Source organism: Aethalodelphis obliquidens, unplaced genomic scaffold (assembly GCF_003676395.1).
Source record: "Aethalodelphis obliquidens isolate GAN/ISIS:26980383/991018 unplaced genomic scaffold, ASM367639v1 scaffold53, whole genome shotgun sequence".
Lineage (NCBI taxonomy): Eukaryota > Metazoa > Chordata > Mammalia > Artiodactyla > Delphinidae > Aethalodelphis > Aethalodelphis obliquidens.
The window spans coordinates 10541684-10555076 of NW_020837997.1; the positions used below are offsets into that span (position 1 = coordinate 10541684).

Consider the following 13393-nt stretch of genomic DNA (forward strand, 5'->3'; position numbering starts at 1 on the left):
CGCCAGGCCAAAGCTGCCTGGGTCATCCTGTGTCCCTAGTGCTCAGCCTGGAGCCTGGTATACAGCAGGTGCTGTATAAATGCAGGGGTGTGTGTGAAAGAATTGTTACTGAAGTGTGATAATTGTTCATGCCTCAATGTGTGCATTCCTCAAATGACATCCCCCCACCTCACTCCTCTAATCCCATCTCCCTCTCTTTCCCTAGAACTTAGTGTGTTCATTCCCACCACAGGACCTTTGCATGTGCTGTGTCCTCTGCTCAGAATTCCCTCCCTACCCCTACCTTTGCATGGCTACGCCATCTGTCACTCTCCCTCCCTAGAAGAGAAGACCTGGGAGGTTGTCTGTCCTGGTTCCTGCTGCATCCCCAAAACTCAGGATAGCGCCTGGCACATGCTGAGGTTTCAGCAGTGACCAAGACTGGATCCCACCCTCACAAGGGAAGTCAGTCAGTAGCTGCGTGAAGCCCTGTCCTGGGGACCTCTCTGGCCAGTGCCTCAGTTTCCCTGATCTTCAAAGGCCTTGAACCCACAAAAATCAGCCCCAGGCACTGAAAACCCAATCATCCTCTGCACAGATGGGGACACAGAGGCCCTGAGAAGGGCACGGACTTGCTCAGGGCCACATAGCCCCCTGGGGACAGAGCTGGGAAGAGAACCTAGGCCTCCTGCCTCCTCTGGGCCATGAATTCTAAAGTGGGGGACCTGCCCCCAGGATGAGGTTGTTTTGGGGTGACCTGTGGAGGAGGCATCCGACAGCACAGAGCTACACGGACCAGCAGCAACTCCGCTTTCGGTCCGTAACAAATCAAAGGGAAAGTCTCAGTCCGGTGCAGGGTGATTTTTTAAAACCAACACCTGCCAATCTCTCTATAACCAAATCCCATTGGGCTGCTGGCCTTAGCAACAGTATCCAGGGAAAATGGAAGGATTCGGTACATAGTTACATTGTAATAATTTTTCTGGTGACTTTCAAGGCTCCGCAGTTAGAGCCTGGCATTATAGAGTTAGTTTCTAAAGTAAATTAGTTTAAGGGAACTGCTGTGAGCCAGTTGAATGAAAGATTTAATGAGGGTTAAGGGAACAAGGCGGGGAGGATTTGGGGGGAATGCCACACATGTCCTCACTGGGGACCTGGCGAACGCAGAGGCATTAACAGAGAGAATGCGGCCAGAGCCATTAAAGCGGCCACAGCTGGTCCAAGGTGGGAGCTGGGGGGCTTGGGGAGGGGCCCAGCCTGGAGGGACCGTGCCTGGCAAGGGCACTACCCCTCCGCCCCCTGCCTCTGGCTGAGTCAGCACGTTGGCGCCTGGCAGCAGAGCAGAGCCTGGCTGTGCTTGGAGCAGCTGTTTACATATTTCTGCCCTTGGGGCCAGAGCAGCAGCCCCCAGAGGGTGCCTGGGACGGACGACCCAGGTTCAATTCCCAGCTTTGTGGACTTGTGGCTGCAGATGGTGCCTGCCAACCTCTGCCCCGTCCTGCAGATCAGCCCCGCCAGACTTCACAAGGCCTCTTAGCCATTAGTTTGTTCTTTCATTTATTTATTTATAATATTTATTTATTTATTGGGCTCTGCTGGGTCTTAGTTACAGCACGCAGGATCTTCAGTTGCAGCACGCAGGATCTTTAGTTGCGGCATGCGGGATCTAGTTCCCTGACCAGGGATCGAACCCAGGCCCCCTGCTTTGGGAGCATGGAGTCTTAATCACTGAACCACCAGGAAGGTCCCTCTTTCATTCATTTAGAAAGCATTTATTGAGTACCTACTGTACACCAGGCCCTAGGACCAGCAATGGCCGAAACCGACCTGGCCCTGCCCTCCGGGCTCCCACCTCCTCCATCAGAGCTGTCCACAGAACTTTCTACGCTGATAGAAATATGCGATGTCTGTGCCAATACTGTGGCCACGAGCCACACCGGAAACACAGCATGTGTGACTGAGGAACTGGATTTTGAACTTTGTTTAACTTTATTTCATTTTAATTTAGTCACATGCAGCTAGTGGTTCCTTATTGGACATCACAGATCTAGACAGTAAACAAGAAATAGGTAATTTCAGATGAAAATAAGTGCTAAAAAGGAAAAAAAACTAGAGAAAGGATGTGTGATAAAGGCTGATGGAGGAGGTACCTGAGCCGGGGTGATCAGCTTCTCTGAGGAGGCAATGTTTGAGGGAGACCTGAATGGCGAGAAGGAAACAGCCATGAAAATGTGGGGGAAAGATGTTCCAGGCACAGGGGAACCAGCACGTGCAAAGGCCCTGGGGCAGGACCATGCCTGGGGAGTTGGAGGAACAGCCAGGAGGCCTGTGTGTCTGGAGCAGAGTGAGCGAGGGGGAGAGAGGGAGGAGGGGAGGGCAGGGAGGGGACGGGGCAGGTCATGCAGGGCCTTGTGGGCTGCGGGGAGGACTTGGGCTTTTACCTGGAAGGAGGTGGGGGCCCTGGAGGGCTGTGGGCAGAGGAGGGATGGGAGCTGACTCAGGTCCTTACAGGCACCCTCTTGCTGCTGTGGGGAGGACAGATTGTGGGGAGTAAAGGCCGGAGCTGGGGGACCAGGGCAGAGGTGACTGTACTGGTCCAGCTGGGCACTAATGGGGGCTGGACAGGGTGGGAAGGGCATCTGGAGAGAGATGAAGAAACTCGGGAAAAATTTAGGAGGGAAACTTGAGAGTATTTCCAGACTGGCGCAGCATGAAGGAAGAAGAGAAGTCAGGGTCAGCCCCCAGCTTCTAGGCTGAGCCTCTGTGAGGATGGAGCTGCCATCAGCTGAGCAGGGGAGGATCGAGGGAAGAGCAGGTTTGCTGGATCCAGCTGCACCTGAAAGCATCCTGGATTTGTCCAGAAGGAGAGGATGGTAGCCGGGCCTGGGGGAACCAGAAGGTGAAAAGGGCAGATGAAGAGCTGGTGCATGCCTGTGGCGGGCTGCGGTGTGGCTGGCAGGCAGACACGGCGCCAGGGCCGAGATGTGAGTATGGGCGAGGCAGGCACTGGGCTGGTCCGCACATGCTTGCTGCTCCGGGGCATGAATGCTGAGCTGGGTGGGGAGGGGCCCCGTTGGGCAACCTGGGGCCTGGGAGCCCTGGAGCCCGAGAAAGGAGGAAGCTGCCCAACCAGTTTCTCTCTTGCTCCCAAAACCAAGGGTGTGGAGTTTGGTGGTTGCTCCTAAATGAAATTTTCGGGAATTTTGGCCCCAAATGTGAAGTCAGGGAAGGGATTAGGAGTGGGGCATCCTGCCCAGGGTGTCCAGGGTGCCGTTTTACCTGGGGCTGCCACATCAGGGAAGGTTTCAAAGGCTTGTGACCATCCCAATGGAATGACCCTTTGCTTGTAAACGATGGGTCGCAGCTTCATCTGAGGACATGTCTCTCTGCTGTTTATACTACAGATCAAGTGAGGTCCCAGTAAACTCTGTGGGCTGGACCCTGGCAAATGGTTTCATACTGGTGATCTCTGTGTACCCATTTAAGCACATCGGAGACAGACTGGAAGGAGGCAGTCAGCCTTGGCCTTTGTACTTGCTGTTCCTCCTGCTTGAAACTCTGTTCCCCTAGGAGTTGTCTGTCTGATGTGCTCAATTCATCCAGGTGTTCTGAGAGGTCCCCCCGGACCCCTCCACGCGTCTAGAGCCTTACACTCATTTTATTTTCTTTTTCATGCCTCTCAGTACTTCCAGCCTTATGTTATTGACAATGTTTGTTTCTCTGTGGATGTCTGTCTCTCCTTATCTTGAGCCCTGGGATAAGGGGGGGGGGGCGCGTGTGCAGTGCTTGTCATTCCGCTGCTGTGTCCTCAGTGGGCCGGCACACAGTAGGTGCTCAATAAGTGTTTCTGGAAAGAATGAATGAAAATGACCACATGCTAACAGATTCTCTCCAGGAGAGGGGTGGATTGTGGGCCATTTTTATTTTCTTCTTTATGCTGATTTTCCCCAATTTTCTGCTGCACACGCCTATTTTATAATTAGAAGAAAAGTTATTTTGAAAAAAATTATCCCCCCAAACGTCCCAGCTGCAGGAGCTGACGTGATCTAGCCCCATGCTCCATCCCAAGGACAGCTGCCTCCTGGGTGTATACAGAGGACGTAGCAACTGAACGTTTGTGGGCTCCCGGGGTCAGCCCTCGGGGGCACTGGGTGGGCAAAGCAGTCAGGGAGGACTTCCTGGAGGTGGCAGCCCTACCCTTCAAGGGGCTCAGGCCAGAGTTGTCAAGGTGCTCATCTTGAGTCCCCTCTTTAACTTGCACCCTACAGCCAGTCCTTTAGAAAATTTCCTTGCCTCTGCCTTCATAATCTATCCAGAATGTACATGCTTCCCGCACGCCCCCCTTCTCTGCCTCCACCTGATCAGTCCCCTCATTGCTTGCCTGAACCTGTGCAGTCACCTCTGCCCTGGTACCCCGGCTCCCCACACCCCCAGTCTGTCCTCCTCTGCCCACTGCCCTCCAGGGCTCCCACCTCCCTCAGGGTAGCCTAAGGCCCTGCAAGACCTGCCCCTGTCCCTTCCCTGCCCTCCCCTCCTCCACTCTGCTCCAGCCACAGGGGCCTCTTTGCTGTCCTTCACCATGCCTGTCACAGTCCTGCCCCAAGGCCTTTGCACGTGCTGTGCCCACTGCCTGGATCACTCCTCGGAAACATCCATACTTCCTTCAGGTCTTACTCATGTCACCTCCCCACTCCCTGACCCTCCGTTGTTTTTTTTTTTTTTTTTTTTCCTTCTGTACGCGCGCCTCTCACTGCTGTGGCCTCCCCCGCTGCGGAGCACAGGCTCCGGACGCGCAGGCCCAGCAGCCATGGCTCACGGGCCCAGCGCTCCACAGCATGTGGGATCCTCCTGGACCGGGGCACGAACCCGTGTCCCCTGCATCAGCAGGTGGACTCCCAACCACTGCGCCACCAGGGAAGCCCTGACCCTCCCTTTTAACACTGCATCCCACCCCATGCGTCCCCTCTTCCCCCGCTTTGTTCATCTTCATATCGATTCTGCACGAGCCCTTTGCCTGGGCATCAGCCCGCAAAGCACCTACTATGCTTCTGGGGGCGTTTTCTGAGGGCCCCACTGTGTGTCCTGCCATGCTGGGGGAGGTCCTGTCACTCAGTTTCACCTCCACGTTGACCCAGAGCACCTCCTGTGTGCTTGCCACATGGTGCTGTGGCGCCAGGGGTCCCACCTCCATGAAGCACCAACTGTGGGCCTCCCAGGGTTAGGGCTGTGTGGGGGAGGGGAGATGTTGGAGCATCTCGTGTTTAGCAGCACCTACTGTGTGCTCCATGTAGAAGGGGCAGGTAGAGAGTCTGCACGCGGACATTCACAGAGCACTTACTCTGTGCTCGGTGCTTTGAGGACCCCAGTGCATGCCTCCCCAGTGCCAGGGGAGGTGGGATTATATGCTCTATTTTGCAAAGCAAGGGACTGAGGCGCCGGACTGGAAAGGGCAGATCACCCAGGGGAGGGTGCATTTGGTGCTGGGGAGAGATGGGGGGTGGACATGCCAAGGCAACCATAGCAGGGCATGGATGGGCCACCTTGGGAAGTGAGTCGTCCCTGTCCCTATCTGGGGTGCCTCGGGGCTCAAGCAGCTGCCTAGGTGCCGCCCATCAAAGCCCATGTTCTTTGTCCCACTTCTAGATGCTGGGGCCTGTCTGTCTCCAGCACTGCCGTTTCCTCCTGGGCTTTAAATTTATAGTGATTTGTCATTTTCTGGCTCCAGGCCTCTGTAGCATTGTGGGTAAGGACGCTTAGCCTCTGGACCCAAACATTGGTTCGAATCGCTGCTCTTCCTGACCTTGGTAATCTCTCTCTATTCCTCCCTAACCCCTTTGGTTAATGGGGCTGATTGATGGCGGGGCGATGTGAGCCGTCACAGGGCTTGGAATATACTAAGATCTCAGTACACGTAGGCTATGGGAGTCGTCCAGAGCACTAATGGTGGAACTGATCCCAATTCGCCAGGGATGGGATCAGATGGGGGGAACGCCTCCCACCTCGCACCGGCGGCTGCCCTTGGGTCTCCGTCAGGGTCCCTACCCCTCCCTGACGCTTCTCCGCCAGCTCCCAGGACCTGCTGGGGCTCGGCGTTCCCGGCCTCTCCCTTGGAGTTTTCAAACCCGCTCCGGGCAGCAGCGCCGGCCAGGATTGGCTGCCTGGGTGGGGACGCCCCTTCTCTCCCCCCCACCACCCCCCGCTCGGGATCGGGTGTCTCGGGCCTGGCACGGTGGCCCCATCTGTTTCCAATCTGGCCCTGCGCTCTCCGCCCCCTCAGGGTTGTGGCTAAGGTTGAGGCCTCTGCCACGGTGTCCCCGTTCATCCCCCCCCAGACCCCAACTGGACTCCCAGCAGGAGAGAAGCCTCTTTGTGCCTTTGCCCCTCCCCCACACTGTGGGTGTCTGTGTTTGTAGGGGGCGCGGCCTCTGCCATCCAACCCAGATTGGGAGGGGATCTTCTGCCCCTTCTTCGACCTCCTGTATTTGGGTGTGTTTGGGGAGCTCTCTGCCGCCCTGTCCAGCATCCAGCCCTTTCATCCGTTGCCATGGCCATGATCAGCGCCTGCAAGGGAAGGGGGAGTAGGGTAGGGGATCCCTCTGGCATCAGGCTTCCAAAGGGAGGGTCCTGAGCTGTGCCACTGGGGGCACCCCCTTATGTATGTGCACATTGCGGGGGACACAGTGACCTCCTTGGAGGCCTCCCCGACACAGGACCCCCATCCACGTAGGATTTCAGTGCCCGCTGATCTGGGTCCCGACTGGTCCCCCGCCCTACTTCCGGCCGGGCCCGCCCGAGGCTCGCTCTGGGGGCCCCCTCCCCGGGCCCACCCCCTGGCCGCCCCGCCCCTGGCCCCGCCCCGCCCCGCCCCCAGGCCGAGCTCGCTGCGCCTCGGCGTCTCCGAGTTCTCGCTGCGCTCCCGGCGGACCCTGGGTAGGGCTGCAGCGGGCCCGGCCAAGGCAGCGTGGGGCCCGGGCCCCGATTTCTGAGCCGTAGGGTGAGTGCGTCGGTACCCCCTTCCACCTCGAGGCCCAGTCTGCACTGGCCTTTGTCCGTCTCCTGGCCCCTCACCCCGGGTTCCCCCCATACCCCCTCCCCGCGCGGCCTGGCCCAGCTGCCCTCCAGGGATAGCTCGAGCCCGCCGCTGCCTGGCGCGCCGCCCCACCCCGTTCAGGCTGGTCGCTCTCGTACTTTGGAAAACTCCAGACCGTTACGCTCTGTGGGGTCCCCTCCCCCGCCTGGCCCCCAGCCCGACCTCTTCCCCCACCTCCTGGGGGCGGAGCCAGGCTGGGGCAGCCTTCGCTGCCAGCCGTGAGGGGGGGGCGGTGCTCTGATAGCGGGTGGGTGCTTTGGCATCCTTCCTTACGCTGGGGACCCGCTCCGCGGAGGAGGTGGCAGAACTGCTGGGCTGGGGGTGGGGGGTTAGTGGCTGGGATCCCTGCTCTTAGCCACTCCCCAGAACTCACAGAAAGTTTTCCTCTCTCACTTTGTCCCTGCGCCCCTCAGGCTTATGGGCTCCAGATCGATGCTGTGCCTGGTCGGGGCTTTAATAAACTGAGGGGTTGGGCAGGCATATCAGCTCCCACCGTCCCGCTTTCCATACCTGTCTCCAAGCTCCATGCCTCTGAACGCCCCCATTATTGCCTGGAGAATCCTGCTTCCCAGGATTCCTACTCAGAGTCCTGGGCGACCTTAGAGGGGCTTCCTGTGACTCCTGGGCTGACCCTCCTTGAGCCTCACCTCCATCCCTTAAGGCTTGAGCAGACATCCCCCCACCCCCAACCAAGAGCAGATGTAGGCTGCACCTGGAGGCCATGTCTGTGTTGGCCTCTGCTGCCTGTGGCGGCTCCTTCTGGCCTCAGTTTCCCTCTCTGAAATGGACATGACCACAGGAGTGGTATGGGTAAAGTGTCAAATGGGGCCAGGCATGTAGTAGGCATCTAATAAGTGCACGTTCCTAGGGTGGGGAGAAGACTCCCATCCTGGAGGATGATGGGTCTGTGACAGGAGCAGAGCTGGGATGGGAGACACCGGTGCTGAGGGAGCCCAGAGGGGACCCTGGTCCCTCCTGCGGCATCCAAGAGGGCTTCCCGGAGGAGGTGCCAGCTCAGCCGAGACCTGAGGATGAGCGTGAAGGCTGAGGTCTGACGGAGAACGAGGAATGGTGCGCTGGGTGGAAGGAAGAGCGTGCACAAATGTCCTTGTGTGAGCCAGAAGGCCGTGGGTAGGGACACCCATAGGGCCAACAGGGCATTCGGGGTGCAGCATGATGGAGTTGGCAGTTCTGGAGGCTGAAGTTAAGAATCTAGATTTTAATGGATTTTGATGGAAGCCATGGAAGGTTTTAGAGCAGAGGAGGGGCAGAGTCAAACACAGCTACTTCCAGCCCCAGGGTTGGGGGGGGGTGTCAAGACTGGGCAGAGGAGGGGTCCCAGGGCTGGGGGAAGAGTCCAGTCTCAGCCTGGGTGGGTAGGTCTGCGGCTACGGCTTGAAGGATGAGTTGACAGATGGGCCCCCTGGAAGTAGGACCTGTATTAAGAAAGGACCAGAGGTGGACCGGTGCATTCTGAGAACTGTGGTGACCTGTGGGAAGAAGCAGCAGGGCAAGCCCAGGACACTGAGCAGAGGCGCTGGGGAGCCGTGGCAGGTTTGAGCAGCAGGGCAGGGGTGCACCCAGATCTTGGTGTTTCAGGCTCCTCCACGAAGCCGGCGTGGGGGACATGCTGTCAGGGGCCATCCTGGCAGGCTGGGCACCCGGGGGGCGTGGACTCTCGGCTTGACTGAGAGCTGGTCTCTGGCCTCTAATCTTAACCCAGCCCAGCCCCTCCGTGCTGCGTGACCCTCCGTGTGCAGCTAGCCCTCTCTGAGCCTCAATTTCCTCTGCTGTCAAACAGAAGGAAGCACGGGGAACATTTAAGAGGGCTGGGCATGTGGAGGGGGGCACGCAGCTGGCGTTACCCATTACTCCCTCTGGGGCTGGGCCTGGCTCCCCAGCTGCCCTGCCCATCCGCTCCTGGCGGTGGGGACCCTTGGGGACAGCACTCAATCCGAATCGATAGTCAACTAAAGGCAGAGCCCTCAGCCCTGGTCCTAGCCCGTTCCAGGAAGGTGGCAGGGCCAGTCCCACCCGGCTGCATCCTGAGCCCGTTGCCTAGTGGGGGAACACTGAGGCCCCAGGAGGGAGAGGGGCTTGACCAGAGCCCCTTGGAGCCCACCAGGGGCTACCGAGCTAGAGCTTGGACCCTGTCTCACACTTTGGGGACACAGCAACCCAGGGAGGCTGGAGACCCGGGTCCTGCCCTCCAGGGGCTCTGAGGCCCTGGGAAAGGGGTTCCAGGCAGCAGGAAAGTCCCCTGGCCCTGAAGGGGGGCTTTGGGGCTGGAGGGGTGTGGGGCGTTGGTGTGAGGGCGGAGACGTTGTGTATCCCTAGGGGGCTTTTCCTTCAGCCCCGCTGCCAGTGTCACCCACCTCTCCTTCCCCTGGCCCCGGGAAGTCCCTGAGAGTCAGGGTTGTGCAGGTGAGCCCCTAGACCCCCAGGACAGACCAGACCCTCAGGCAGGGCAGGGAGAGGCAGCCCAGAGTCCTCAGGCCCTGGGACACGCGGCCCCATATGAGTGACACAGAGCCCATTTGCTGCCTAGTCCTGTGTCATAATCACTCTTTTATGCTCCCTGCTTTGCGTGGGTACACAGAGCTGGCTCCAGGATCGCGTGACCTGCACCCCGGCACCTGACTGGAATGGGTGCCCACTCACCCCCTGTGAAAGAGGTCTGGGAGCCCCCAGAGGCCCTCCAGCAGGCCGCACCGGGCCCAGAGAGGGTCGTCCACTTTCCTGAGGTCACACAGTGGCCAGGGAAGGACACAGTCCTGTGTAAACGTGGTCTCTGGAACCAAGGCCCCAGCCAGCCGGGGGTCCTTGACAGTCCCCGCTCCTTTGTGAACCTCAGTTTCCTCATCTGTGCAAGACGGGCACCCACCTCTGCCCGGCTGCTGGGAACAGATGGTGGGCAGCTCTGCGCCTGGCACAGAGGTGGGCAGGGACCCTTCCGGGGCCCTGGGTTCCAGGTCCAGAGGCCACTCCCTTCCCTCCTTCCCCTTCCCTGCCCAGCCTCATTTCCCACCCAAGTTATTTCCTGTGACTCCCATCGGTGGCTGTTCCCTTCTTAATGGCCACGTTCATCCTCCAAGAACTTGGGGGTTGCCGCGTCATGCAGCTCTGAGGCACCTACCTCAGTTTCCCTTTCTCAGCAGTGGGGAGGCTGATGGCTCAGGCTGCTTTACTGCAAGACCTGTCAGAGAGGAGGCTTGGCGTCGTGCCAGCCTGGCCACATCCCCTCCTGCCCAGAGCTGCCTAGGGTTCCTTGTTCTGTGGGTTCAGTGTGTGGCCACCGCTCTGCCTTAATCTCTCCCCATCTCCCTGCTAGGACCGCTCAGTATTGCTTCTTGTCCTTCCTTGTGCTGTTCCTTCTGTGGAGACACCCACCCCCATTCCCATTCACCCTTTAATTCTCAGTCCAGTCATAATATTAACATTAAATCTGAAGGCAGAGAGGTCCAGGCAGAGGGTACCAACCCGTGCAAAGGCCCTGGGGTAGGACCGTGCCTGGCATGTGGGAGGAACAGCCAGGAGGCCCGTGTGTCTGGAGCAGAGGGAGCGAGGGGGAGAGAGGGAGGAGGGGAGGGCAGGGAGGGGATGGGGCAGGTCGTGAAGGGCCTTGTGGGCATCAGGGAGGGCTTGGACTTTTACCACCAAAGGAGGAGGGATGGGACCTGACTCGGGTGCTAATAGGTGCCCTCTGGCACTGAGGGGAAGACAGACGGGGTGGCGGGTGGCATGGCAAGGAGATGACTCCATTGGTCCAGGTGAGCAATGAGGGGGCTGGACCGTGTAGAGGCAGAAGAAGGGGGAAGAAGTAGACAGTCTCAGCCTAGATTTTGGAGACAGAGCTGACAGAATTTGCTTATATTCTCCCCCAGCCCCTTGCAGGGGAGCCTGCCCCTGGTCTCGCAGGAAGCCGGAAGAGGTGGGAGGGACTGGGGCTTTGCCATGGCAAAGTTCTTCCAGGGAGAATGGGGGCCTAAGAGACCCAGGAACTTTTTTTTTTTTTTTGGCTGTACCTCACGGCATGTGGGATCTTACTTAGTTCCCTGACCAGGGATTGAGCCCACACCCCCTGCGTTGGAAGCGCAGACCGATAGGGAAGTCCCAACCCTGGAACTTTTAACCTTCTGTGTTCTGTCTGATCCTTTCCACCCTGGATTTGTCCCACACCTCCCACCCCCATTCCTGCTCCAGGCCTTGAAAGCCCCCGTGCCATGTACTCCCCCGGCCCAGCAGGCTGGAATGACCTCTTTTGGGGAGTTGGGAGCTGATGGCTGGGCCCCGCCTGTTCCTGGATCAGCCCCGTCCTGCCCAGTAATTGGGAAGGCGGAGCTGCAGGAGCCGGGGGGTAATTAGGGGCCTCCTTTTTAGAAGGCGGCTGCCCCTGGCTCCAATGGGGCATAGGGGGTGGGGGAGGCATCGTGGCCAGGGCCACGTGACCCCTGCCCATGCCAGCTGGCATCGGAGGTAGGAGACTAGAGCAGGGGAGTCCCACACACACCCGCCCGCCCCGGGGTGGTGGGTTTGAGCCCCTCCGTGTTAAAATTCTACCTCGGTTTCCCCAGATGCTCTGTGCGGGCCTGGGCAGCCGATCCAAGTGGTCGGGGCCAGAGCTGAGCCCCCTCCCCAGATGTGGCCAAGCTGATGTGCATCTGTGGGCGGGACCAGCTGCTGTGGTCACCCTGGCCCCAGCTGGCCATGGGCCATTTCCCCAGCTGGGACCTTCACCGTCCTCATCAGCCACTTGTGCTCTTAAAGGGCCCGTGGTTGGGTCCCAGTGTGTATCTGTGGTCTGACTGTGCGCCTGCCTGTCTGTGCACGTGCATGTGAGTGAGGGGGATCTGACGTTACGTGTCTGTGTGCATGCTATCGGGCTGGGTGCAGGTTTGCTCTGCTGACTGCCCATCTCTGTAGCCCCACTGTGTGCCCGCATCCGAGTCTGTGAGCCGTGTGTTTTTACCTGCCATGCCCTGCGGAGCTCCAGTGTGCCTCTGTGTTCATGCTTGCCTGTAGCCCAACTGTGTATGTGTATTGCCTGCCTGACCGTGACCCTGTGTGTATATCGCATCTGGCTGTGTGTCTGTGGTCTTGGCATGTACCTGTGTCTCTGACCTGACTGCTTGTGGTCAGACTGTGTATGTGTATTGTCTGCCCCATTGTGACCCTTTGTCTGTATCTTGTCTGGTTCTGTGTGTCTGGGGTCTCATTTTGTGCCTGTCCATGTTTGTGGTCTGTGTGTCAGTTTTATTGGCCTGACTACACGTGTGGACCCATCTCTGTTGCCTGACTGTACAAGTACATCTGTGACTATGTCTGGTCTCCCTGTCTGTCTGTGGTCTGACCGTGTGTCTGGGTCTGTCTGTGGCTGGCCTGTGTGCAAGCATCCTCCTTTTCTGTCTGGTCTGACTGTCCATGGTCTGACTGTGTGCCCGTTGAGTGCCCCTATCCCCACCCCCCTCATCCCACCTTCTCCACTCTCCACCCTGGGCCATGACCCAGCCACCACCAGCCCAGCCTTCCCCTGGGGCCACTCTGGGGCTGGGCGTGGTGACCACAGCTGGATATTTTGGGAGCCAGAAACACAGGGGCTGCCCCATGATTACGTGGCACCCGTCCCCGTGGCCATGGTGCGGACCCGCCTGGGGCATGGCCTGGGGTGGGTGTCCAAGGTTGACCCGGCCACGAGGGCCTCATCCTTGGGCCTCCTCCTGCCCCCGCTTCCACCCTGGCCCTGGCCAAAGTGGAGAGGGGGCCATCCTAGGGTTTGGCCCCTGAGAAGGACCCTTCTGCCCTAGAGGAGTTTGGATTCTCGCCGGAGAAACAGACGCTGGGTGACGAACATTCTCACTTGATTTGCAGACTGGGGTAAATGCTGTGAAGGATGATCTCCGTCATTTCTGAAGCCGTGGGATGTGGAATTGGGGGTGGGGGCTGACCTGCCAGGGGCAGGGAGGGCTTCCAGAGGAAGTGACGGTGGAGCTGAGACCTGTCACGCGGTAGTGTGGGGACAGCATTTCCAGCAGAGAACACAGCAGGGTGTGACTGAGCTGGGACTGTGTGGCTGCATCTCCCGTGAGAGAGGGGACGAGACCAGTAGGCGCAGCGTCCTCTGGGGCTGACGGGAGCCATGGGAGGTGTTAGAGCAGGGCAGGGACGGGCAGGTGTGTTTGCGGGGAAGGTCCGTCTGGTGGCCGAATGGGCAGATTTGTAGGGACTGTCAGCAGTGTTAGCTGGAGCCTCTTCCTTCGGGTGGGCGGTCCAGCCTGCGAAGGGGGGGGGAAATTAGATGTTCAGAGCGCTTTCTAGAGGGGTTGC

The 13393-nt window shown here is 59.0% G+C and overlaps 1 protein-coding gene across 8 annotated transcripts in view; it reads left to right on the top strand.

Moving 5' to 3' along the window:
- PTPRS (protein tyrosine phosphatase receptor type S) overlaps window positions 1-13393 on the top strand; it is a 103544-nt gene that overhangs the window by 25307 nt on the left and 64844 nt on the right. For 2 of the 8 annotated variants that reach the window (XM_027085379.1, XM_027085382.1), the window contains exon 1: window positions 6850-6973. The exons of 3 other annotated variants lie outside the window; for them this stretch is intronic. The gene's annotated coding sequence lies outside the window, so the exon portion shown is untranslated. Of the gene's footprint in view, window positions 1-2093; window positions 2324-6849; window positions 6974-13393 lie in introns of those variants that run through there. 3 more of the 8 variants (XM_027085385.1, XM_027085386.1, XM_027085381.1) reach the window with 2 other exon arrangements.